Below are 23,612 nucleotides of genomic sequence, written 5' to 3' on the forward strand. Positions count from 1 at the left end.
TCATTAATTATCTATTTTATACATAACATAGTATATATGTTAGCCCCTACCTCCCAATTCATCCCACCACCCCCTTGGTATCATACTTTTTTGATTCCAGAAGTTTGAGCCCCTAGAATGAGACTGTGAAGAGGGAATGGTCAGGGTTCCGGATGAGACAGACTATTTAGAGGCACCATTTAGAGGCATATCTATGTGCCAGAGAATTGCAGACTTCAGTTAAATAGAACATGATCTTATGTAGTTGTCAAAACAAAGGTATGCCAGTGATCATCCCCATTTTGCTGACGACGACATGGGAGCTCAAAAAGGTCCCACGGCTCGGAAGAGGCAGAGTCAGAACTCAGTTCCTGATCTCGCTCTCAGCATCTCGGCCACAAAAAGGATAATGTGAAACCTGAGCACCAGCTTGGGACCTAGGGCAGCATGTGACCAAACTGTGGCATCGCCACTGAGGCTGGTTTTGGACTTCTGACTTCTGGAACTGTAACAGACTAGAGTTGCTTTGAGTCACTTGCCTCCTGGTGACATCCACTTGCCTAGAGTGGTCGAGCCTCTTCTGGGCCAGCAGGCTCACCTCAGTGGAATCCCCATCCCACTCTGGTTGGGGCTGGGCTGGGTGGTCAGGTGGGGCTTCCCTGGTGGTTCATATGGTAAAGAACCTGACTGCCAATGCAAGAGACACGGGTTCGGTCCCTCAGTTGGGAAGATCCTCTGGAGGAGGGCACGGCAACCCACTCCAGTATTCTTGCCTGAGAAATCCCATAGACAGAGGAGCCTGGCAGGCTACAGTCCATGGGGCCACAGAAGAGTCAGACGTGACTTAGAGACTAAAACAACAATAAGGAGTGCATTGAGGCCCTGAAGGGACCCAGACAGCATGATTGGTGAGGTCCAGATCTCTGGGTGGTGTGTGCACACGCCTGTGTGTTAGAGAAGAGGGAAAGCACACCTTAGTGCACCAGGAATTTCTGGGCAGACGATCCACCTAAGCCATGTCAACATTTTTCTCTCCAGGAAAAAATAACTTAATCCCTATCAGAAAAGTCACAGTGTCACACGAACACACACGAACAAATTTGTGGGTCCTTGGGAGAAGCAAAATCCCCCTTCTGCTCCAGGCATCTTTAATTTTCACAGGGCTGGGAGCAACAGTTCAGAGGCTGGGGGAGCCATCAGTCAGAGGACTATGGACACATTGTAACATCTGGATTTCCCCAAAGCTCTGGGGTCCTGTGGCCACCCCCATACTCGCCCCGACAGAGTTTCCCACTTTCACAAAATCTCTGGGAAAATTTGACACTTTTTTTTTTTTAGCAGCAGAGGGCACTTGGAATTTCCAGCTTAATTCCGGTAGTGCTGACCCTGCTGAGGAGTTGGGCCTTACCAAGCACCCAGGAGGCCCGCCATCCCAGGGGACCCCCCCAGCACTGGCCTATGCCATGGTGCGTGTCCCCCTTCCTCTACTCCCAGTCATGCGGTTGGGCTTTTCTGTGGGGAGCTGGAGAGAGCCCATGTGCGGTGGTTTTCTCACGTGTGGAGAGGGCTGGGTAGTGGGTGGGCCTGACCTGGTGGGCTGGAGCCCAAAGCACCTCACGGGCAGGGAGTGGGGGCTGTGACGGGAAAGGAACGAAGTAGTGAGAAGCGCCCTGGGAGTGTGGACGGGGCCAGAGGCTGGATCCAGAGCTGCGAGGGGAAGGGTAGGCGAGAGGGGGATTCAGGGAACCCAGGGGTCAGTCTGAACAGAGATCATAGCTGGTGCCTGGCCAGGAGCTGCTGGGAGAGCAGGCAGAAAGGAAAGGCCCTATACCAGCCAGCACACCCTGGTTCTTGGTGCTCAGTCCTCCAGACAAGATGTCAGGACAATATGGCTCCTCGGCAGGAGTGAGGGTCCCACTCAGTGCTTCAGCATAACCTCAGGAGGATTAAGAATGTCCGCCCCGGGAAATCCCTGGTGACTCAGTGGTTAGGACTTGGCCCTTTGACTGTCAGAGCCTGGGTTCAATCCCTGGTTGGGGAACTAAGGTCCCGTAAGCCATGGATGCACCCTCTCCCAAAAAATGTCACCCCCTTTCACCAGCATGTCTGTGATTGTCCTGGTTAGCAGACAGAATAATGCCTCCCCACCAAGGTGTCCACACTTAATGCCCAGAACCTGTAAATATGTTAGCTCACAGGCAAAGGACTTAGCAGACGTGATCAGGTTAAGGATCTTGAAATGAGGAAATTGTCCTAGATTATCTGGGAGGGTCCAGTGTGATCACAAGGGTCCTCCCAGAAGGTCAAAGTAATAGAAAAAGGCAGTGTGACGGGGCCACAAGGCAATGCATGCAGGTGGCTTCTAGAATCTGGAAAAGGCAAGGAGATGGTTTCCCTGGAAGCCTCGAGAAGGCACACAGCATTGCTAATACCTGGACTTGAGCCTGGTGAGGCTGATTTTGGACTCCAACCTCCAGTAACATAAAAGAAATTTGTGTTGTTTTAAACTGCTAAGTTTGTGGTGATCTGTTACAGCGGCAATAGAAAACGCTGTGTGGTAGGCGTCACACTCTGCCCCATTCCCTTCCACCAGTGCCTTTTCAACGTGACCCTGGGTGAGGGAAGGATCCCACCTGTCTCCCCCATGGCCCTGGCTGGGCACCGGCACAGACCACCATGAGGAAGCCAGGAGGGGCTGCTGCCCACCAGCCAGGGCCTCCAGCTGGTAGGACCCCAGACTCCTAGGCCAAGACCTTGGTCCCCCGGCCACTGCCTTCCTCACCTGTGGATGAAGCAGCCAGGGCCCTGTTGTTTTCTCTGACCCTCTACCTTCCCCCCACTCTCTGGGGCACTGCTCCCCACTCCCAACGAGGAGAACAACATTTTCAAGCTGCAAAAGAGGGAGCCAGAAAAGACACAGAGACACACAGATACACACACACACACACACACACACACACACACAGAGTTCTGGAAAACTTGTTTCCTGGGAAGTAGATGTCAGCTACACCTGCTGTAAACAGGATTTTAACAAACAAACTCAGGAACTGTGCTGAGCGAGGGCAGGAGGCGGCCCGGCTGGGTCAGCACCCTTGCCCCTAGAATGCCGAGATTCCACTGCATACCTTCTCACTATTTTTTCCTCTCACCTCACAAAGCCCAGCATAGATCATTGTTGTTGTTCAGTCACTCAGTCACGTCCGACTCTGCGACCCATGGACAGTAGCACGCCATGCTTCCCTGTCCATCACTATCTCCCAGAGCTTGCTCAAATTCATGTCCAGTGAGTCAGTGATGCCATCCAACCATCACATCCCCTGTCACCTCCTTCTCCTCCTGCCTTCAATCTTTTCCATCATCAGGGTCTTTTCCAATGAGTCAGCTCTTTGCATCAGGTGGCCAAAATTTTGGAGCTTTAGCTTCAGCATCAGTCCTTCCAATGAATATTCAAGAGTTGATTTCCTTTAGGATTAACTGGCTTGATCTCCTTGCTAATCCAAGAGACTCTCAAGAGTCTTCGCCAGCATCACAGTTCGAAAGCATCAATTCTTTGGCACTCAGCCTTCCTTATGGTCCAGCTGTCACATCCATACATGACTACTGGAGAAACCATAGTTTTGACTAGACAGACTTGTGTCAGCCAAGTGATGTCTCTGCTTTTTAATACGCTGTCTAGGTGTGTCATAGCTTTTCTTGGAGCAAGCGTCTTTTAATTACATAGATACTTAGGCACAAATCACAAGGCACCCACATGTACACAAACATACACAGGGACACAAGTAGTACCGGTGCATACAAGAAGGAAACAGGCAAATACACATGTACCAACACACAAACAGGCCGTGTGCCCAAGTCCCAACAGACGTGGACAGGCCCACACATACAGATCCTGTACACACTGCACAGACCCACACGGGGGGCACACACACACAGACATACACCTGTGACAAGTAAAGACCCCCCGTGCAGATGGACACCTAGACACCTGTGGGCGGGGAGGACCATCCAGTACTTCACACACTCCCTGCAGGGAGGGAGGCGGGGCATCCTGCTCTGGAGGACTCTGCTCTGGAGCCCTCTGCTGGCGATGCTAGGAGTAGGCTGCCAGGCCCTCTTTGGCCCTGGAACTGAAGGAGGCCTGGACTAGGGGTTCCGAGGGCAGGGCGATGAGGTGAGAAAGGGGATCAACTAGAGCCAACTCCTGAGCCCTCAGCATCCTGTCTCCACTTTGTCCAAAGGACTTTCTGCAGCCTTGACTCAAGGGCTGAAGGAGAGATTTCTCCTGCAAAATTTCCTCTTGGACCCCAGCCTCTTTTTGTTAGACTCCAGGCCTGCCTCGTCCTTTCAGTGGGCATAACAAGGTGGCCATGTGCAGAGGAAGAGATCCTGGCCTGGCAGTATACATATTCCCCTCTCTCCAGGACAAGTCGTCTTCCCCTTCGACACTCCAGGAGCCCAAGCTGGCTCCACCCTACTCCTTCCACCCAACTTGAGCCATCTTGCAGAGGCGGATCCCTGACTCTCCTCGTTGCAGCTGCCTGTTCAGCGGTAAAGAATTCACCTGCAAGGCAGGAGACGCAGGAGACACAGGAGACTCAGGTTCGGTCCCTGGGTCAGGAAGATCCCCTGGAGGAGGACATGGCACCCCTCTCTAGTACTTTTGCCTGGAGAATCCCATGGACAGAAGAGAATCGCATGCGGGCTACAGTCCACAGGGTCACAAAGAGTCAGACATCACTGAAGCAACTTAGCACGCACGCACTTTCAAACCTCTACTTCCTGTACCTCCTCAGAGGAATCACCCCCCTGCTCTCATCACCTTTCTCTTTCCATTTTCTCCTGGGGCCGAGGGGGAGGAAATGAAGAAGATTTGGGCTTTGGAATGAGATGGACGAAGCTGAATTCAGATCTCATCTCAAAGGTGGGATTCACTCACTAGCTATGGGCCTCTTGGGCAGCTAACATAATTGCCCTCAGCCTGGGTTTCACCAGGTAGAATGGAGATCATGTTACTTATACGGCAGGGTGAGAACATTCTCAGTGCCAGCACCAGAGCTGGTGTAGGGGGCAAGCCAGTCAGGCAGCTGCTTGGGCACCATCTTTACAAGGTGCTCAGGCATCACTGGAAATTTGAGGAGATGAAGAAAATCATGGAACACTTTTAAGAGTCAGTTGGATGTTCTGCTTTAATAAGCTACTAGCAGTGGGGTTGTTGTTTAGTCGCTCAGTCTGTTTGACTATTTGCGACCCCATAGACTGCAGCACACCAGGCTTCCCTGTCCCCCACTATCTCCCAGAGCTTGCTCAAACTCAGGTCCATGGAGTCGATGATAGCATCCAACCATCTCATCCTCTGTCGCCCCCTTCTCCTCCTGCCTCCAGTCTTTCTCAGCATCAGCAGTGGGGTGGGGGAAACCAAAAGAACAGGCCAGAATAATAGTTGATCTCTAAGCTGTTTCATGGAGAAGGAAATGGCAACCCACTCCAGTGCTCTTGCCTGGAGAATCCCAGGGACGGGGGAGCCTGGCGGGCTGCCGTCTATGGGGTCGCACGGAGTCGGACACAACTGAAGCGACTTACTAGTAGTAGTAGTAGTAAGCTGTTTCATAAGGAGCGTGGGGCAAGGTCTCAAGTTTTTGTGTGTCTAATTGCAGCAGGTGAGTTCACAGTCAGAGCTGAACTGCTCAGAGGAGATGGAGTGTTGCCAGCACGGATCCTCTCCTCTGTCTGCTCTCTCCTTTCTCCAAGCAAAGATTAGTTCCACTACAGTAAAGCTGAACTCATAGTAAAGGAATGCCAGTTTGATGGGGCACAAAATGATTAGGCTCTGTTGGGAATCCACATGCTTCCCCACTGGGCCCTTCCTGACACATAGACGGTGCTTAATAGATGTTAGTTGGGTCTGTCTCTCCAGTGCATGGCCCTAACCCTTCTCCCCAGACCCCTCCACTCAGCCCAGCCCTTCCTGCATCCTCTCTGCCCGGTCCTCGGGTCTACAGCATCACTTGGTTCTTCACCATACCTTCTCCTCCACCAGCCTTAGCACACTGGCCCCGCCCATCCTGCAAGCCTCAAGAGTTCTAGCAGATTTCTATTTCTTGGGAAATCAGACAGTTCTTTATTCTTTTTGAAACAACAAAAAGCCTTCACCATCTTGCCCGGGAAAGTATCTCTTTATCTTAAATGTCTAGGCAGGCAGTCCATCCCTGCTTACCAGTGAGCAATATTTCAAAACTTGGTTTCTGGGAAGTGGGTTAGGGCTCCAGACAATGAGCCAAGAGAAAAAACCGAGGGCTCAGCATTATGAATGGGGCTCAGGTTTCCAGGTTGAGCCATAAATGCTCATTTAACGCATCTCAAAGCTGAGTGTCACACGCCCACACGGGGGAAGAAAGAAAAACCCTACTGTTGCAAGACCTGGAAGTAGAAATGGAAAATGTGCATCCAGAAAAGTCTGTTTACTTTTTTCTTGAAAGCGGGTGCTTGAGGGAAAGGAGGTTTCCTAATAGAAGTATGAGGTGATGGGTGGGGCGCTCTGAAGGAAACTTCCAGGTGCATTTCAAGGGCTTTGAAGGCTGAAAGCTTTTGTTCTTCTTCATTCTGATGGATCTTTCTAGAATCCAGTCTGCCTTTCTTTTGATGCAGGAGAAGTCCTGGCTCGATCCTGACAAGCAGTCAGCCAGGATTGTTTGAGCTGAAAGAATAAACTCGGGAAAGGAACTCCTGAGGTAACTGGGGTTGGGCTGTTAGAAAGGAGATGAAGGAAGAGGATTCAAGGGTGTGAAATCTGAGTTTTAAAGATGCCCTGAGGGGAATCCCTGGCAGTCCAGTGGTTAGGATTCCGTACTGTCGTTGCTGAGGGCCCAGGTTTAATCCCTGGTTGGGGAACTAAGATCCTGCAAGCTGTGTGGTGTGTCCAAAAAAAAAAAGTCCTGAGGAAGAATGACGTGAACTGAACTGAGTGTGGAAGAAGAGACGAAGAACAAAAATAGAGAGAAGATACTTCTCTAGTGGGCCGGTGGCTAAGACTCTGCACTCCCAATGAAGGGGGCCTAGGCTTGATCCCTGGTCAAAGAACTAGATCCCATGCAAACTAAGAGTTTGCATGCTGCAATGAAGACCTGATGCAGCCTAATAAAGTAATGAATACTGAAAAAAAAAAAAAACACACAGAAAAAAGGCAGATTATGGTACATATGTGACCCTCCCTTCAACTGCAAAAGAAACAAAAGCAGGTGGGAACCGGACAGTTCCATAGCTGGCCATCAGGGGACACCACAGGCCCAGGACAGCTTGGTTGCAATCCAGGGGGCTCCGGAGGCCCCAAGGGACGAGGGGAGTCACAGGTTTGGAAGTACAGGGAGTTCTCAGATTCTATCTCGTTCTGACTGAGTTGGAGAGAGATATGCATGCACATTGCCTTCCTTCTCCAGCCCCCACCCCATCTCCTCTGAGGGCTTTATGCTGATATAGGAGGCCTGGGAGCTAGGTGAAGTGGTGATGGATGGTGCCCAGAGGGAGGGGAGCCAGGGGCTGAGGGTGAGTGAAGAGAAGAGGAAGAGGGGGCTTAGGAATGCCTTGGACAGAACCCTGATAGCATGAGGGGACAGAAAACAATGAGTGTTTGTTAAAAGTCCGCCCCCACTCACAGGTCCTGACACAGGCAAGCCCAGAGGGGAATCAAGCCGCCCCACCTATGGGGCTGCCCACAGATGCAGGTGATTCAGAGTTTAGGTTCGGCTGATAACAGCCCTGGATAAGCTGAAAATGCGCCCTTTGTGAGGGTGGCCCCTCCTTGGGCCCCCCTTCTCACTGCTGGACTGGCTACACCAGGAGAGCCGCCTTGCAGGAAACAGAACTGACTGGAAAAAAATGCAAAGAAATGGAAGATTTCTGTGCAGTGAGATGCCGAGTGAGAGCTTCACGCGGCCTCGGACCAAATGTGCAGGAGACTCGGTTCTCGTCCTTTTGGCTAAGATCAAGTGAAATGTGCAGGAGGAAGCTGCCCTTGTCTGGAGCCTGTGTTCTTTTCCTCCAGGTCTGCAGTCTCAGCTGGGTCCCACCCTGTCACCCCCACCCAAAGCCCCCCGAACTCCCCCAGGAGAAAGCATCACTTTCAGTACTAAGTCAGGACTCTGGGCTCCAAATGGCCAAAACTGAGCTTGAATCGGCTTGGTGAAAAGGGACCACTGACTTAACTGGTTCAATCAGGGCAAGGGTGGAGCTCACCCCGCTGGGACTGGTGGCACCCCATCTTCTGCAGACAGGCTTTGCCCTGCTTTGGCAGGAAAAATGACCATGGTCAGTTCAGGGTTACCGTCTCACAGTTTTACGATCAGAAAGGAAATTGTACCATCGGCTACTTGGTTAGGGAAAAGTCCTGAGGAAGTGTTCTCACTGGCTTACCTTGAGTCACGCACTCAGTTCTGGACCAATGGCCGTGAGCACAGGGGTGCATTACTGTGGTTTTCCGGACTGAGTCACTTGCCCAACCCTGTAGGAATGAGGTGCAGGCCAGACACATACAATACAAGAACCTCCTTGCTGTGCACTTGGGGTCTCATGATCCAGAGCTGCTACTTGCCCCACAAGAACAATTTCCCCTTTTCTCTAACAGAACAAAAGGTGCTTACTGGATGCATGGCTGCTGAGAATAAAAACTACATTCCCCAGTTTCCCTTGCTCACATCAATGGGATGAACTTCTGGATGGGAAGCAGCCCCTCTGGATCCTCTTTCCCCTACTCTGTGCAGTCTGGAAGTCTATGTGATGATGATCTTTGGATCCTATGGATGAGAACAGGACCATAGAGATGGCACGATAGCAAGTCAGTTAGAAAAGCCTGAATCCCTGTTGTCATTTTGGCCCCGGTTTAGACACCTCTCTTGTTAGGGTGTGTTAGTCGCTCAGTCATGCCCAACTCTTTGCATCCCCATGGGCTGTAGTCTTTGTCCACGGGATTCTCCAGGCAAGAATACTGGAGTGGGTAACCATTCCTTCTTCCCGACCCAGGGATAGAACCCTGGTCTCCCGCATTGCAGGCAGGTTCTTTACCATCTGAGCCACCAGAGTTTAAGCTAGTCCTATTTGGGGCTTCTGCTGATGGCACTAGTGGTAAAGAATCCGCCTGACAAGGCAGGAGATGCAAGAGATGCAGGTTCAATCCCTGGGTCAGGAAGATCCCCTGGAGAAGGAAATGGCAACTCACTCTGGTATTCTTGTCTGGAAAATCTCATGGACAGAGGAGCCTGGCAGGCTATAGTCCAGAGATCACAAAGAGTTGGCCACAACTGAGTGACTGAGCACAATACTACATCTTAAATAATAAATCTTGGGGCCTTCTATTGGTTCCCACTGCTGTGAGCTGAAAATGCCATCTCTTGCATCTGGGCCAAATTTGTTCTCTGACTATGTACGCTGCTGCTGCTGCTGCTAAGTCGCTTCAGTCGTGTCCGACTCTGTGTGACCCCAGAGACGGCAGCCCACCAGGCTCCCCCGTCCCTGGGATTCTCCAGGCAAGAGCACCGGAGTGGGTTGCTATTTCCTTCTCCAATGCATGAAAGTGAAAAACGAAAGTGAAGTCGTTCAGTCGTGTCTGACTCCTAGCGACCCCATGGACTGCAGCCCACCAGGCCCCTCTGTCCATGGGATTTTCCAGGCAAGAGTACTGGAGTGGGGCGCCATCGCCTTCTCCCTGACTATGTATACTTTCATCCAAATCCAGAAAAGTCTTCCCTATAACGAACCCTTCATTCGCCAAGAATATGACCGGACACGACTGAAGTGACTTAGCAGCAGCAGCAGCAACCTAAAAGATGATTTTCGTGTCTCCCCTACACCCTGACTCCATCTCACTGGGCATGTTCCAAAGTGTTTCATATGTGGGTCAGACCAGACTCTGTCCAGGGCTCCTCTAGAGTGGAGACCATGCTCCCTTATCAGACTAGGATTCCTGAATGCTGGAGCAGTGGAGAAGTATAAAGCCCCAGGCCCCTTCACGCCCCACCCCAGGGTACTAGCTAAAGCCCTCTCTTTAAGGTAAGGGCAGCACACAGATGGCCCATCTGCCCCTGAGGCAGAGACTGGGGGCACTGAGTTACTGAGCTGGGCAGTGGAGCACTCAGAAGAAATTGCTAGTTCTTGCCTCTTCTGCTGCCACCTTGGGGTGTTCCAACCCCGGGCTCCTACCCAGATCCTGTGGTCCATGGCCCTCAGGGAGGGAAGAGAAAGCATCAGCAGGGTAGGGCCTGGCTTCCTGGGATGGAGGAGAGGCCGTGGCTGGGTCCTGTGTGAGGTCAGTGTAGGAGAGGGGGCACAAACAATAATCCAAGGACTTTGTGTCTAATAATCCCAGACTCTTGCTCCAAGCTTTCATAGTTGAAGAGGAATAACTGAGTTAAACCCAGGTGAGAAATTCAGAAGGAAACCTTGCCTAAGACCGTAGAAATACAGTCTGGGCTGGGCTGGACTCTTCCTTTCTGTCCTGATGTTGTTGAAAAACAATGGCTGGCAGGCTGCATCTTTTTTAGCACCATCCTTGGCTCAGTGGAAACAGTGTCAGACTTTATTTTTGGGGGCTCCAAAATCATTGCAGATGGTGATTGCGCCATGAAATTAAAAGACGCTTACTCCTTGGAAGGAAAGTTATGACCAACCTAGATAGCATATTCAAAAGCAGAGACATTACTTTGCCAACAAAGGTCCGTCTAGTCAAGGCTACGGTTTTTCCAGTGGTCATGTATGGATGTGAGAGTTGGACTGTGAAGAAAGCTGAGCACCGAAGAATTGATGCTTTTGAACTGTGGTGTTGGAGAAGACTTTTGAGAGTCCCTTGGACTGCAAGGAGATCCAACCAGTCCATTCTGAAGGAGATCAGTCCTGGGTGTTCATTGGAAGGACTGATGCTAAAGCTGAAACTCCAATACTTTGGCCACCTCATGCAAAGAGTTGACTCATTGGAAAAGACTCTGATGCTGGGAGGGATTGGGGGCAGGAGGAAAAGGGGGCGACAGAGGATGAGATGGCTGGATGGCATTACTGACTCGATGGACATGAGTTTGAGTGAACTCTGGGAGTTGGTGATGGACAGGGAGGCCTGGCATGCTGCGATTCATGGGGTCTCAGAGTTGGACACGACTGAGCAGCTGAACTGAACTTGGCTGCCAAGAGGCTGGCTTCATTTCATCTTCTTTCCCTCCAAACTCATCCCTTAGAGGGGCCTCCCTAAGAGCCAAGAGGTTGTCTCTAATCTCAGACTGGAGTCAGAAGACTTCTCACAGAGCAAGTTGGACGAACCCCGGGCACTGGGAGCTGGTAGGCCCCACCTGAACAGACAGGAAGGTGACACTGGGTGTCCAGGATCCCTGGGCCTCCTCTAACCAAGGCAGTTCTCTGCACTGGCTTCCCCTGACTCTCTGGCTCCCCTTCACATGAGGTTCATCAGCCCCGAGGGACACACAGGGCTGGTGACACAGCGGCGTGGGAGCGAGATGCTGAGCGATGACGCTTGCACACGTTTGCCACGGCCAGGAGCAGGCAGCGCTCCTAGCCGATGAGAGACGGCCAAGGCTGGCCATCCATCCACGAGGTCCAGGGCCACCTGCCCTCCCACGCCTGCGCGGCTTCCTCGCCTGCCTCGCTGAGCCCCGAGATGCAGGCCTGCTTCCCCACCATCAGCCCTTCTCCTGCTCTCACGATACACCGCAGGCAGCGCTCTCTGCTACACCTTCAGCCTCTTCTCAGAGTGTGTCCTACTCCTGGGCCTGAGCTACCACCTCCCTGCCACCCTTGGGAGTGGAGGCTGTTGAGTCTCACATTCTCTGCACCTCAGAGCTGAAAGGCGGAGCTTGTCCTTATTACTCCTCAGGATCATTTCCAGCCGTTCCTCCCAGCCTTCTATAAAGCCCTGACTCAGACACTGCTGATTCTGGCTCTGCCATCCTCCTCCCTTGTTCCGGGCACCTCCCAGCCTCTCAGGCCTGCTCCCTCCCCCACTGAAGACCCCCATTCAAACCGCCTCATCTTCTCCTCTGTCCCCCTCCTGCCACCATCCTAGACAAATAGAATGGCCCGTATCCACACTCTGACCTCTTGCTTCTGTCACCTACATCTCCAATTATCCCCACCTTAGCTATCATTGCCTCATTTGTCCTTGAAGATCTTACAGCCGCCAAAGCCTCATCACTTCTGAAGTCGGAAATTCTCATCCCCTCACTCTTCATCCATCCGTCACCTCCAAGCCTTCCTGCTCCCCAATCCAGGTGCCCCTGCCACAGCTCTCCGGCCTCACAGAACACTCTGGTCCACTGATTCCTTCGCTTTCTCTCTATCCATCAGCCCCTTCCTTTCTTCACTTCTTTCCCTTCTCAGCTTAGAGCCCATGGTTTATAAACTGTGAGATATTCTCATAATGGACCATCATTCGCTGTTTTTGTTGCTCAGTTGCTGTCGCATCTGACTCTTTGCGACCCCATGGACTGCAGCACGCCAGGCTCTTCTGCCTTCCACTGTCTCTGGGAATTTGCTTAAATCCATGTCCATTGAGTCGGTGGTGCTATGGACTATCATAGAGCAGGTTAAATAAATGAGCCACAGCAAAGTAAAATAACATGAATAAATCTTAGCAATATACAATTAGATTAAAAATGTACATCCTCGAAGATTGTGGGGGAAAATGGTATTCTTTTAATTAGGTTATAAACCATTAATATAAAATACATAAATTTTGGAAATATACATAGGTACCACAAAACTACACGAAAAGGATGCCAAGGGCATGTGGTACATAGACTTGAAGATGGTAGTTACTGCGGATGAGGGAGGCGGGGGATGCGATGGGAGGAGGAATCATAGGGAAAGATGTGGGTCATTGTCAAGGCTCCGGTTTGGCTGGTGGTTTTGCAGGTGCCTATCACATCACTACAAACAACTAATTAAATAAAAATAAAGAATTCATCGATCAACGATGAGTGCATCAGGGAACAAATGATATGCGGAGGAGTCCAACAAATACAAAATTTCATGGGTTATAACAGCATCACTCCCTTGCAACTATATTGAGTCTCCCTCATCTTCCCACCACTAAATTCACAAATATTCCTATGTTTGCATTATCACAACGGAAGACAGATCCAAGTTTATTCAGTGAAAGGAAGATTCTATCTCTTGTTTCCTGAATCCCATTCCTTCTCATCTTCTCAAGGACCTTGTTCCTTCGGTTATCTGCCCACTCTTTCCTCATCAATCCCTCCGTCTTTAATGGGTTATTTTCATGAGCACACAACATGCTCTAGTCTCTCTCAACTTAAAAACAGATAAACTGGGGATTCCCTGGCGGTCCAGTGGTTAGGATCCGTTCTTTCACTGCTGTGGCCCGGGTTCAATCTCTGGTCAGGGAACTGAGATCCTGCAAGTCATGAGGCATAGCTGGAAAAAAAAAAAAAAGGAAAAACAGATAAACTCTCTGATTAGTTAGGATAACGCTAGGCTGCTGTAACACAGAAACCCCCAAGAGTAGAAATCAAAAGTAGAAGTTTGACTCTTGCCTGTAAAGCCTGGGAAGGCAATTTAGGAGTAATATGGTAGCTTCTTCCATCTGCTGGTTTGCCATCTTTCACTTGCAGCTTCTCTCTGAGATTTATGCCCCAGCCCTTGCCAGCACTTCATTCTCCCAGCCAGATAAAAAGGGGAAAAGAGGAAGAAGGTATGCCTACTTCCTTTGAAGGGCACTGCCTGCCAGCTGCATACATTGTAACTACTCACATGATGTTGCTCTCAGGGGTGGTCAAAACACACACCTAGTTGCAAAGGAACTTAGGAAATACATTCTTTGCTTGGGCAGCAAAGTGTCAGATTCCATCCCTATTGAAGAAGAGGAGAATGGCTGTCCAGGGAAAGCTAGTGATCTCTGCCATAGTCTGTACCTCTGACGACCTAAATAAATGCATATTCTTCTCATACTTGCAACATACTCATCCCCTTCTCAAGCCTAAACACACAAGGTTTCATCCATCAGTGCAAGCAGCTCCAAGCCCAGGTGTTCCTGACAATTGTCAGACCTTTATATGAAGTTCACATATAGGTCTGGGGACATAAAAACTGAAAAATAAGTTATTTGCCCCCTAATCTTTACCAACCAGCAACACATACACATATACAATAGGAATGGGATGTGCTGTGCTGTACTTAGTCGCTCAGTCGCGTCAGACTCTTTGCGACCCCGTGGTCTGTAGCCCGCCAGGCTCCTCTGTCCATGCGGATTCTCCAGGCAAGAATACTGGCGTGGGTTGCTGTGCCCTCCTCCAGGGAATCTTCTCCAGGTCTCCCGCATGCCAGGCGGATTCTTTATTGTTTGAGCCATCAGGGAGGCCCATGAATACTAGAATGGGTAGCCTATCCCTTCTCCAGGGGATCTTCCCAACCCAGTAATCGAACCGGGTCTCCTGCATTGCAGGCAGACTCTTTACCAGCTGAGCTACTGGGGAAGCCCAGGAATGGGATATACATAGTTAAATTTGCCATTTGGATGAGAGAAACACAGAAAATGCAGAGCAGGACTATAGCAGTTAGCAGATGCAGATCTAACTGGGCAAGAATGCCAAAGGTTCCCTACCTCAGAGAGGAGAATGTTCTAAAAACCTCAGACTCTTGGCTCCACCCTCTGGGCCATCTTTCTTTGTCTACAAGGCTCCTCCGGGGCCATATCTGAAGAGGGCATTGGAGGATATAACCTTTTGGGTTTTTCACAGCCTGTTACCCACTGCTGCAGGTTTGGGAACTCACAGCTTGCTTTACAAGTTGAGCCATCCTAGAGTTTGTACTGGCCAGCCCTGTAGCCTTTTGCCAATTAATTTCCCTCAGAAACTTAGCATAATGTACAAAAATTAAATATAAAAAATAATCCAATTGCAATCATATAGAAAAGGATTAAATAGGAATAAATCTAACAACAGAAGTTCCCGGGTTGTACATTGAAAACTATAAAACATCATTAAAAAAAATTAAAGAATAACTAAATAAGTGGAAATCATCCCATGTCTGTGGATTGGAACATTTAATATTGTTCAGATGGTAATACTCTCCCAAATGGCCTTACAGATTCAATGAAATCCCTGTTAAAATTTCAACTGCTTTTTTTTTTTTTTGCAGAAATGGAAAATGTATTTTAAGACGCATACAAAATTGCAAGGGACCCAGAGTAGCCAAGACAGCCTTGAAAAAGAAGAACAAAGTTGGAAAACTCATACCACCTTATTTCAAAACTTACTGCAAAACTATAGTAATTAACACAGTATGGTACTGGGATAGGGACTGACATAAATCAGTGGGACAGAATCGAGACTCTGGACTCGGAGACTTTTACAGATGGTGAAAAAGGAGGTTCTTTTGGAGGTAATGAAAGTGTTCTAGGATGAGGTAGCGGTGACAGTTGTACAACTCCATGAATACACTAAAAACCACAGAATTGTCTACTTTTAAAGGGTGAGTTTTATCATATATGAATTATACCTCATAAAACTATTAAAAAAAAACAGCATAATTAGAGTCTATTTATTTCTAATCTGTCTCATAAGCAAGTAGCCCAGTGAAAAAAGCTGTGTAGACATAATTCTTAAGCCGGAAGACACACGTGTGCATATTTATTTCCCAGCCTCTATTCTCTGTCCGTTTCACCCTCTCTTATTTGTTTATTTTTGGCTGTGTTGGCTCTTTGTTGCCCACGGGCTTTCTCTGCTTGTGATGTGTGGGTTTCTCGTTGCAGTGGCTTCCCTTGTTACGGAGCACGGGCTCTAGGGTGAACGGGTTTCGGTAGTTGTGGTACAATGACGGTACGTGGGACCCCCCTGAACCAGGGACTGAGCCCATCTTCCCTATATTGGTGGGAAGCCTTCAAACCACTGGACCACCAGGGAAGTCCTTCCTACCTTCTCTTAACTTCACAATATTTCATGCGGTTACTTAACCTGGCAGGTCTGGGTGGAAAGGCAACACCCTTAATCTGCTCTGGGCTGTTGAACTGACTCCCACTGTCTGGCAGGCTGTTCTTAATGGGAACTGATTGGGAATGGCTTGGGCCACAGGCTTATCTCCTGGGAAAGCTGCCTCTTCAGGGCCCCTTCACATCACTTCCTCAGTTTGGGGTACATAAGCAGTTGACTTTCTCAGCATGCGGAGGTTCCAAATACTAGATTATTCTTAGTCAACTTATGATACTGGCCCCAGACACAAAGAATCTCCATAAACAGGGCTCTGTTTATTTTCACCTCTGCTTGCAAACTGCTGTCTCTGCTGAGTTTCTCTCTCTTCCAGGACCTTGCTTAATGTGGGGAGAACACTATACCCACCAACATTTGCACCTTTTCTAACCACTTCCTCCAGAACTAGAGGCTCAGTAGGCATGTGAACTGTCTTCCAAGATATCAGAGGAGATACTGTTACCAACTGTTTTGCATAGCACAGGTCACCAGCCTTCCAACCTGATATACCTGCTCACTGTCTGACAATGGCACAATGCCTCATATTTAAATTTTTGCCACATCTAACATTCTGCTTCTGGATATCAAATTCTATGTTAATCAGAATATGGTTTAGACTGCTGTAACAAAGACCTCAAACTACATTAGCTTAAACAAAATAGAAGGTTGGTTTTTCTTTTTTTTTTTTGCTTGTTTTTCTATCATATACCTTGATGGTTCAGGGCTGATACTGGGGTTTAGTGGTTTTCGAGAACTCAAGTTTCTTGTACCTTTTTACTTCACTAGTTGCAACATGCTGCTTCTAGAACACAGTCTAAGACAGCTTCTGTCAGGGGTTGGATTACTCGGGAAACGAGCTCTGAGATAGATGTGCAGCCAGATGTCCTATTGGGGAGTGGACTCTCATTGTGGGTGGCAGCAGAGGGGTGGTGGTGATGCAGGTAAAACAGGGCAAAGGGCAGAGCCGAACTATGATGCAGTCATAACAGAGGACTCAGCCAGTCCCGGAGGAGCTCGGGAGCTGGGGTGGCCTTCAAAGTTATCTCAATTAAGGCGAGGAGCTGGGCTTGTTACTTCACTAGTTATTGGATATAGGCCCCCTTTAACACCCCCCAGGAAGGAAACATAAAAAGCCGTTTCTGGGGGCAGATTCAGTTGAACTGTGAGTGAACAATACTCTCAGCAGATGGTGGAAGGGGGCTTCGGTTTTACATGGGGCATCAGGCAGTGTCTACTGGAGTCCAGGGTTACCACGTCCATGAGAGCTACTCCTGCAGTTCTCACCATCCAGTGGGAAATGGAAAGCCCCCACAGGACCTCCACCCACACCCCTTTAACCTGATCTAGTCCCACAGTCGCACCTACCTGGAGGGTAAAAACTTGAGAAAGAAAGCAAAGGTGAATGTTGGAGTCCCGTGTCCTTTGATTCCGTCACGTCCATCTCTAGCCAAGGTCTCATTTGTCTGTCCCTCCTCAGAACCTGACTTCCTCCACGCCTGCATGTCTTTGTTCCAGAAGGCCCACCTGACACCTCTAGGATGCGGTGTTAGCTTTATTGGATTGTCTCTTTCAGTCACATGGAGAAGTATTCAAACTAGCTCCTAGGGGGAAAAAGATTTTCTGAGGTCAGGTATTGGATCAAAGAGAGGATCTAGCTTCAGGTAGGGATGGACCCAGAGGTTCAAATGGTGTTGCCAGAGCTTAGTCTGTCTCCATTTCCTGATCAGAGTTTCCTCTGTGTGGGTTTTATTCTCTGGCTGAACAATGCCACTGGCAGCACTAGCTGTACCTTTCCTTATAGCTTGCAAACTCAGAGAAGAGCGCAGTCCTCCCTTCCTCAGTGTCCCCCACGTGTGCTTGCTTCAACAACCATCTCCGTGTCCAGGGTGAGTGCTCTGATTGGGCAGCCCGAACCACGCCCTTCTGTGTCTCTGTATGCTTGTGGAAGTGAGGCTGTGAATGTGACAACTCAACCAGAAACACTTGCTGGAGTAGGGGGATAGGCAGGAGGCTTCCACTGCAGCAAAGGCGGGTAGGGATGCCAATGCTGTCATCTCCTGGGCATCTCAAGCTTAACATGCCTACAGCTGAACTCTTGGTTCCCCTCCCAGCCCCAAATATGTGCTATCCCACTTTTCCCATATTGTAAATGGCATCTCTGTCAATCTAGCAGCTTGAGCTAGAGAACTAGGAGCCATGCTTATACCTTCTTCCCATGTCACCCTGCATCCGAGCCCCCAACAGACCGATTCTACCGCCCTGATGCTCTTGAATTGGTCCTTCCCTCCATTTTTTCCATCGCCAGCATGATACCGGGCCTTCATCACCTCTTCCTGTGATATTCTGATGGGCTCCCCTGTCTCTGCATGCTCACTTTCTCTTATTGTTGGTTGTTAATGGCAAACAGAGCCATCCTCTCAAAACCTGCAAACGAAACTTAATACGACGTGGTGACGAGGGGTCTACTGGAAACAAATGGTCCCGGTGCAAAGAAACCAATTCTTCTTTTCCACTGGGGAAGTCCCAGATGAGACCTCACAGTCACTCATCACAGCACTTGCCACCTGAAGACTTGTTCGGTATCCATTTTTCTCTCCCGAACAGGAAGTTTGGGGAGGGCCAGGGTCTTTTCAGTCCCATAGTGCACTGTGTCCCAGGCACTGTTCCAAGCTCACAGCCCAGGGGGGAGGGGGTGCCTGGTGAGCCAGGATGGTGTTTTTGGGGTGAGTGGGAGGGGTCCTTGGAGTTAACTGCTCCCCCCACCACATCTTAGAGCTTTCGGAGAGGTCAGAGTCTTGGGAACAGCAGAGTTGCCCTCCAAGCTCCTTCTGTGGCAGAAGACCCAGAGAGAAGGAAGAAAATGGAAAGAGAGGCTGGCCCTATGGAGGGGGAGAGCCCAAGAAAGAAGGCAGGATAAAGCTGAAGATAACAAGGGCAAGCAGAATGAGAGAGGTGGAGGAGTGCAGAGAAAGGGAGACTAAGAACAGCACGCAGTAGGCTGGAGGTGAGGGGATGCACAGGAAAGAGAAAACATTCTTTGTGACTGGACTGGAGTAGGGGGGTCCCCCAGCACACTGATTCTGAGGTGTGGGAAGCTGAGACCGCCTGCCTTGTGCTGTGGTTTTCCTAGTCAGTCCAAGACCCCTGGGAGAAGAGTGGAGGACACCCAGCCAGAGGCTCCCCAGACAGGAGAGCCACGGTACATGGTGACAATCCCCAGAACTCTCACTGGGGTACAATGTACAGCAGTGGCCCAAGCCCAGCAATGCTCTATCAGGACATGCAATTACAGGGCTTGGGTTACACCCCCAACGCTGGCAAGCGCTCCGCGGCAGGAGATAAGAAGGTGGCACCCGGAAGGGCTGTGTGTGTGCTGAATTGCAGGCTCACAGCACACCCCCAAGGCCGGCTCACAAGGCCTCCATTGTTGGGGGCTGGCTCTCAGCCCATCGCCAGCCAGATAGGAGCTGCTGTTCTGACAAGGCAAGAAAAGCACACCCCAAGTTTGTCCAGATGCCGTTACCCCATCCTTATCAGGTGGAGGGAAGGGAGTTAGCAAAGCTAATGTTGATTCAGAGAGAAAAAGGAAGGGCCATATTAACAATCATGGCACAAGTGAATTCTGGCAGCAGGGGCAAGGATCATGGGTGCTAGTCTGGGGGGTTTATAATGAGCAGCTGGAGGCAGGGGTGGGAGTGTCCAGTGGGCAGGGGAGGAAGTCCTGCAGTGTGCCCAGCCCTGTGCTGGGGACAGAAGCTAAGCAGGTATGTTCTGTTGCTTAGGACTTGATGTCTAGTTAGGAAAACAGGGTTCATTTCTTCACCCAAGATAATCAAGGGTTCAGCATGTGCACGTTCTGTTTGTAGGTGCTGTGGGTTCCCAGGCTGGTGTTCTAGAGGAATGTACCCAAAAATAAAGTGGCCTGAGGACTCGCGCTTAGGGGAGCATGGGGAGCATGTGAGCAGGTCAGACAGAGGGAAAGGGGCTCTGAGACGGCAGCTCAGGAAAGGGACAGAGGGCTGGGCCTGGGCTGGGGGCTGAGGGAGCAGAGGAGATTGTTGCCAGGAGGCCTGGTGTGAACCCCACTTCCTTCCTCTGCTGCCTGATTCTAGGCAGGGAAACTTGTCTCAGTGAATCAGTTTCTTCTTCTGTAAAATGGGGAGAAGAGAAACTACCCAAAGGAATTAATACTGAGATTGGAAAGAGAACACACGTAAGCACAGTGGTAAATCACGGCAGGCTCTTGGTCATTCAGATTCATAAAGGTGAGAGAGACGCGGCCACCAACTGCAGGGGGCTGACCGTCAAAAAGGGAGGTGAGACGGGGGAAGAGGGGGTGGACCCAGGCCAGCGTGCTGGGCTAGAACTGGGTTAGCTGGTGAGGAGTGGGCAAGGGAGGCTGAAGACAGGAAGAGCAGGAGTGAAGAAATGACAACCCAAGGGAGCCCAGCCCTTTGGGGTGGGGGGCATTCACATATCATCTTCCCCTCCGTTTCCCGACCCCTCAGGAACACAGAGTGAGCGCTCCAAAGACGGCCACTCAATGGTGTCGCCATTTAAAAACTGCTGTGCCCTTTGGGTACGCTTTAAAATACAGATTTGGGGGGAAGAAAGCACTTCAAAGATGAAAAGTGGCTAGAAAATGCCAGTTTATAGAATCTGCTGCCTTTAGCATAGTGAGCAAAGAAGTCCATTCAATGCTTCAGAGGCCAAACTCTGGTCTTGGTTGCTTGAGGGACTTTGGGTAATTTATTTAACCTCTCTATGCTTTTGGTTCCTCATCAGTAAAATGAGTATCATTATAATAATACATCCTTCATACTACTATTGTGAAAATTAGATGCATAGATAAAACCAAAGCTAAAAAAAAAAAAAAAAAAGCCCGTTCGATGAAGACTGAACCTGATTAAGAGGAAAGGGAATGGGCTGCGTGGAAAGTTGGTTTCTGGGGGAAACCCGCTGATTAGAAGTGGAGAGGGGCACTCATGTCACGTGCTGGCAGGAGTTTGAGACAAAGCCGCTGTGGGTAGATAAGGCATGGGAGGCACAGAGAGGCTTATTTGTCCACTCGGGCTGCCATAACAAAGCACTGGAGGTGGGTGTTTTCAACAACAGATATTCATTTCTCATAGTTTTGGAGGCTGAAAGTTCAAGGTGAAGGTGCCAGCTGATTTGCCGCCTAGGGAGGGCTCTCCTCGTGGCTTGTAAGATGGCTGCCTTCTCTCCGTGTCTTTCCCCTGTGGCCAGGGCGTCAGTATATGAATGGGGGGATGGTGGTAACACAAACATTTAGTCCACAATAGAGATCTTCTTTAGTGTTCAAAGCAGAGGCAAGAGAAAGTGAGTGTGAGTCAGTCTCTCAGTCGTGTCTGACTCTTTGGGACCCCGTGGACTGCAGCCCGCCAGGCTCTTCAGTCCATGGAATTTCTGGGTTGCCATTCCCTTCTCCAAGGAGAAGGTTCAGTCCTGACCCAGGGATCAAACCTGGGTCTCCAGCATGGCAGGCTGATTCTTTACCATCTGAGCCACCAGGGAAGCCCAGAAAACAAGGTTTTCCCTGGGATTAGCAGAACAGATGACAGATTTAGGCCTCTGCTTGGGGCAGTCAGTGATGACAGCACCAGAAGAGCTACAGATGGCCCATTACTCCCTTGGAGTACTGAGAACACATCCCAGAGAAATTCCTAAATTGGAATAAGAAAAACAGTTTCTGCAGTCATTTGTGACCAGCAGAAATCTAATGATGAAAATGCCTGACTGTCCCCAGATATGGGTCGTTCTTTAAATCTTAACCACCGGTGAATAACAAGTCCTGATGATTCTTAGTTTACAAAAGTTTGTAAATACAGGAAGTCTCACTGGGATATTGAAAGAGTGTGATGTTCCATCTCTTAATTATGAATACGTTAGAAAATCTTAACAGGTTGATTCACAGATAAATGCCTCTGCTCTTATTATTCATGTGTGAATAGCAGGTGTGGTGCTTGGAGGAAAAGAAAAATAAACCTCTACAGAGTCAATTATGTGCCTGCTATTTTGCTTGCATCATCTCATTTAATCCTCCTAACGATTCTGCAAGTTTAGCATTATCCCCATTAATTTGTTGGCTTGCTTGTTTTAAGGTAAAATTAGGTGGAGTTTCCCCCATTCTACAAAGAGGGAAACTTAGGCTCAGAGAGATTAAGTAACTCAGTGGAGATTAACCAGTGAGTAAGTGACAGATTGGGCTTCCCAAATGGCTTAGTTTTAAGGAATCTATCTGCCATGCAGGAGACGTGGGTTCGATATCTGGGTCAAGAAGATCCCCTGAGGAAGGAAATGGCACTCCAGTATTCTTGCCTGAGAAATCCCTTGGACAGAGGAGCCTGGTGGGCAAGAGTCCATGGGGTTGCAAAAGAGTCAGACATGCTTTGTGACTAAACAACAAAAGGACAGGGTCAGAATTCGAACTTGAGTGTTTCTAAAACTCATGCTTGTGTTTTTCACATTCTTTGCTGCCCTAGTCCAGCAAACTGAAACCAACGAAACAATAACAGATGTCCTGCGCTCAGGCACCCAGCCACTTCACCCAGCTGTACGTGCTCACACGCATGCACACTCAGGTCTTTGTCTGGTCATAAACCGCCCCCCTCACATCCAACCATGGGTCGGCTACCAAGTCAACTGGGGAGTCATACAGTGGAAGGGAGGGTGTCGTGGTGGTTCACAAGGTCAATGTGACACCTGCCATTTCCTCTTCTGAGTGCCGAGCGCTCAAACTGCTTTTATAGAAGGCGGAGGCGACGCACACAGTTTGAGTTTCCTCCGTCTCTGTCTGCCCAGTCTTGTATGCCAGCCTTGACTAGTGCTCCTCCAGATGCCTGCAGTCCTGTCCCAGTTGATTCCACCCAGGAGAGGGGGCCCCCAACTGTGGGGCCTCCTGTACCAATGCTCAGAATCACACCCCGTCTTTCCTGTCCCCGTGCTCACTGGAGCTTCCTCATCCTTGAGTTTTTAAGACTCCCTGTGGACTGAATGTCTGTGTGCCACCAAAGTTCGTATGTCAAAATCCTAACCGCAACATGATGGTATTAGGAGGTGAGGCCTTTGGAGGAGATTAAGCCATAAGGGTAGAACCCTGGTGAATGAGATTGGTGCCCTTATAAAAGAGACCCCAGAGAGCTCCCTCACCCTTCCCATCATGTAAGCACACAGCAGAAAGACGGCCATTTGGAAGCAGGTGGAAGCAGGCTCTCACCGGGCATCAAACCTACTGGTGCACTGACCTTGGACTTCCCACCTCCAGAACTGTGAGAAGTGAATTTCTGTTGTTTATAAGTCACCCACTCTGTGGTGTACTGTTATGGCAGCCTGAACAGACTAAGCAAGTCTTAGTGAAGTGCCCCTCCTCCCAGAAGCCTTCCCTGCCCTCCCAAGACCACCAGTGTTGCTGCAAACAGGATGTAGAAGAGAATTAATTGCATAGCAATGAATGCTATAATTAAAAATAGTTGCAATATAACTATAATATATAACTAATATGTTAATATATAACTAATGCAGGCAGATTCTTTACCGACTGAGCTATGGAGGAAGCCCAATGTGTATAAAATATAACTAGGGCTTCCCTGGTGGCTCAGATGGTAAAGAATCCACCTGCAATGTGGGAGACCTGGGTTC

General features: G+C 49.6%; 1 long non-coding RNA gene across 1 annotated transcript; it reads right to left on the reverse strand.

Moving 5' to 3' along the window:
* Nucleotides 1–12,640: 12,640 nt before the first annotated feature.
* Nucleotides 12,641–17,555, reverse strand: LOC147363428 (uncharacterized). Its single transcript, XR_015137060.1, has 2 exons — nt 17,319–17,555; nt 12,641–13,404 (listed from the first exon to the last, which is right to left on the reverse strand). It is a non-coding gene; the product is annotated as an uncharacterized LOC147363428 (long non-coding RNA).
* Nucleotides 17,556–23,612: the final 6,057 nt, after the last annotated feature.

Source organism: Bos grunniens, chromosome 11, assembly GCF_055505025.1.
Source record: "Bos grunniens cultivar Pamir isolate PY7600 chromosome 11, Bosgru_T2T1.0, whole genome shotgun sequence".
Taxonomy (NCBI): domain Eukaryota; kingdom Metazoa; phylum Chordata; class Mammalia; order Artiodactyla; family Bovidae; genus Bos; species Bos grunniens.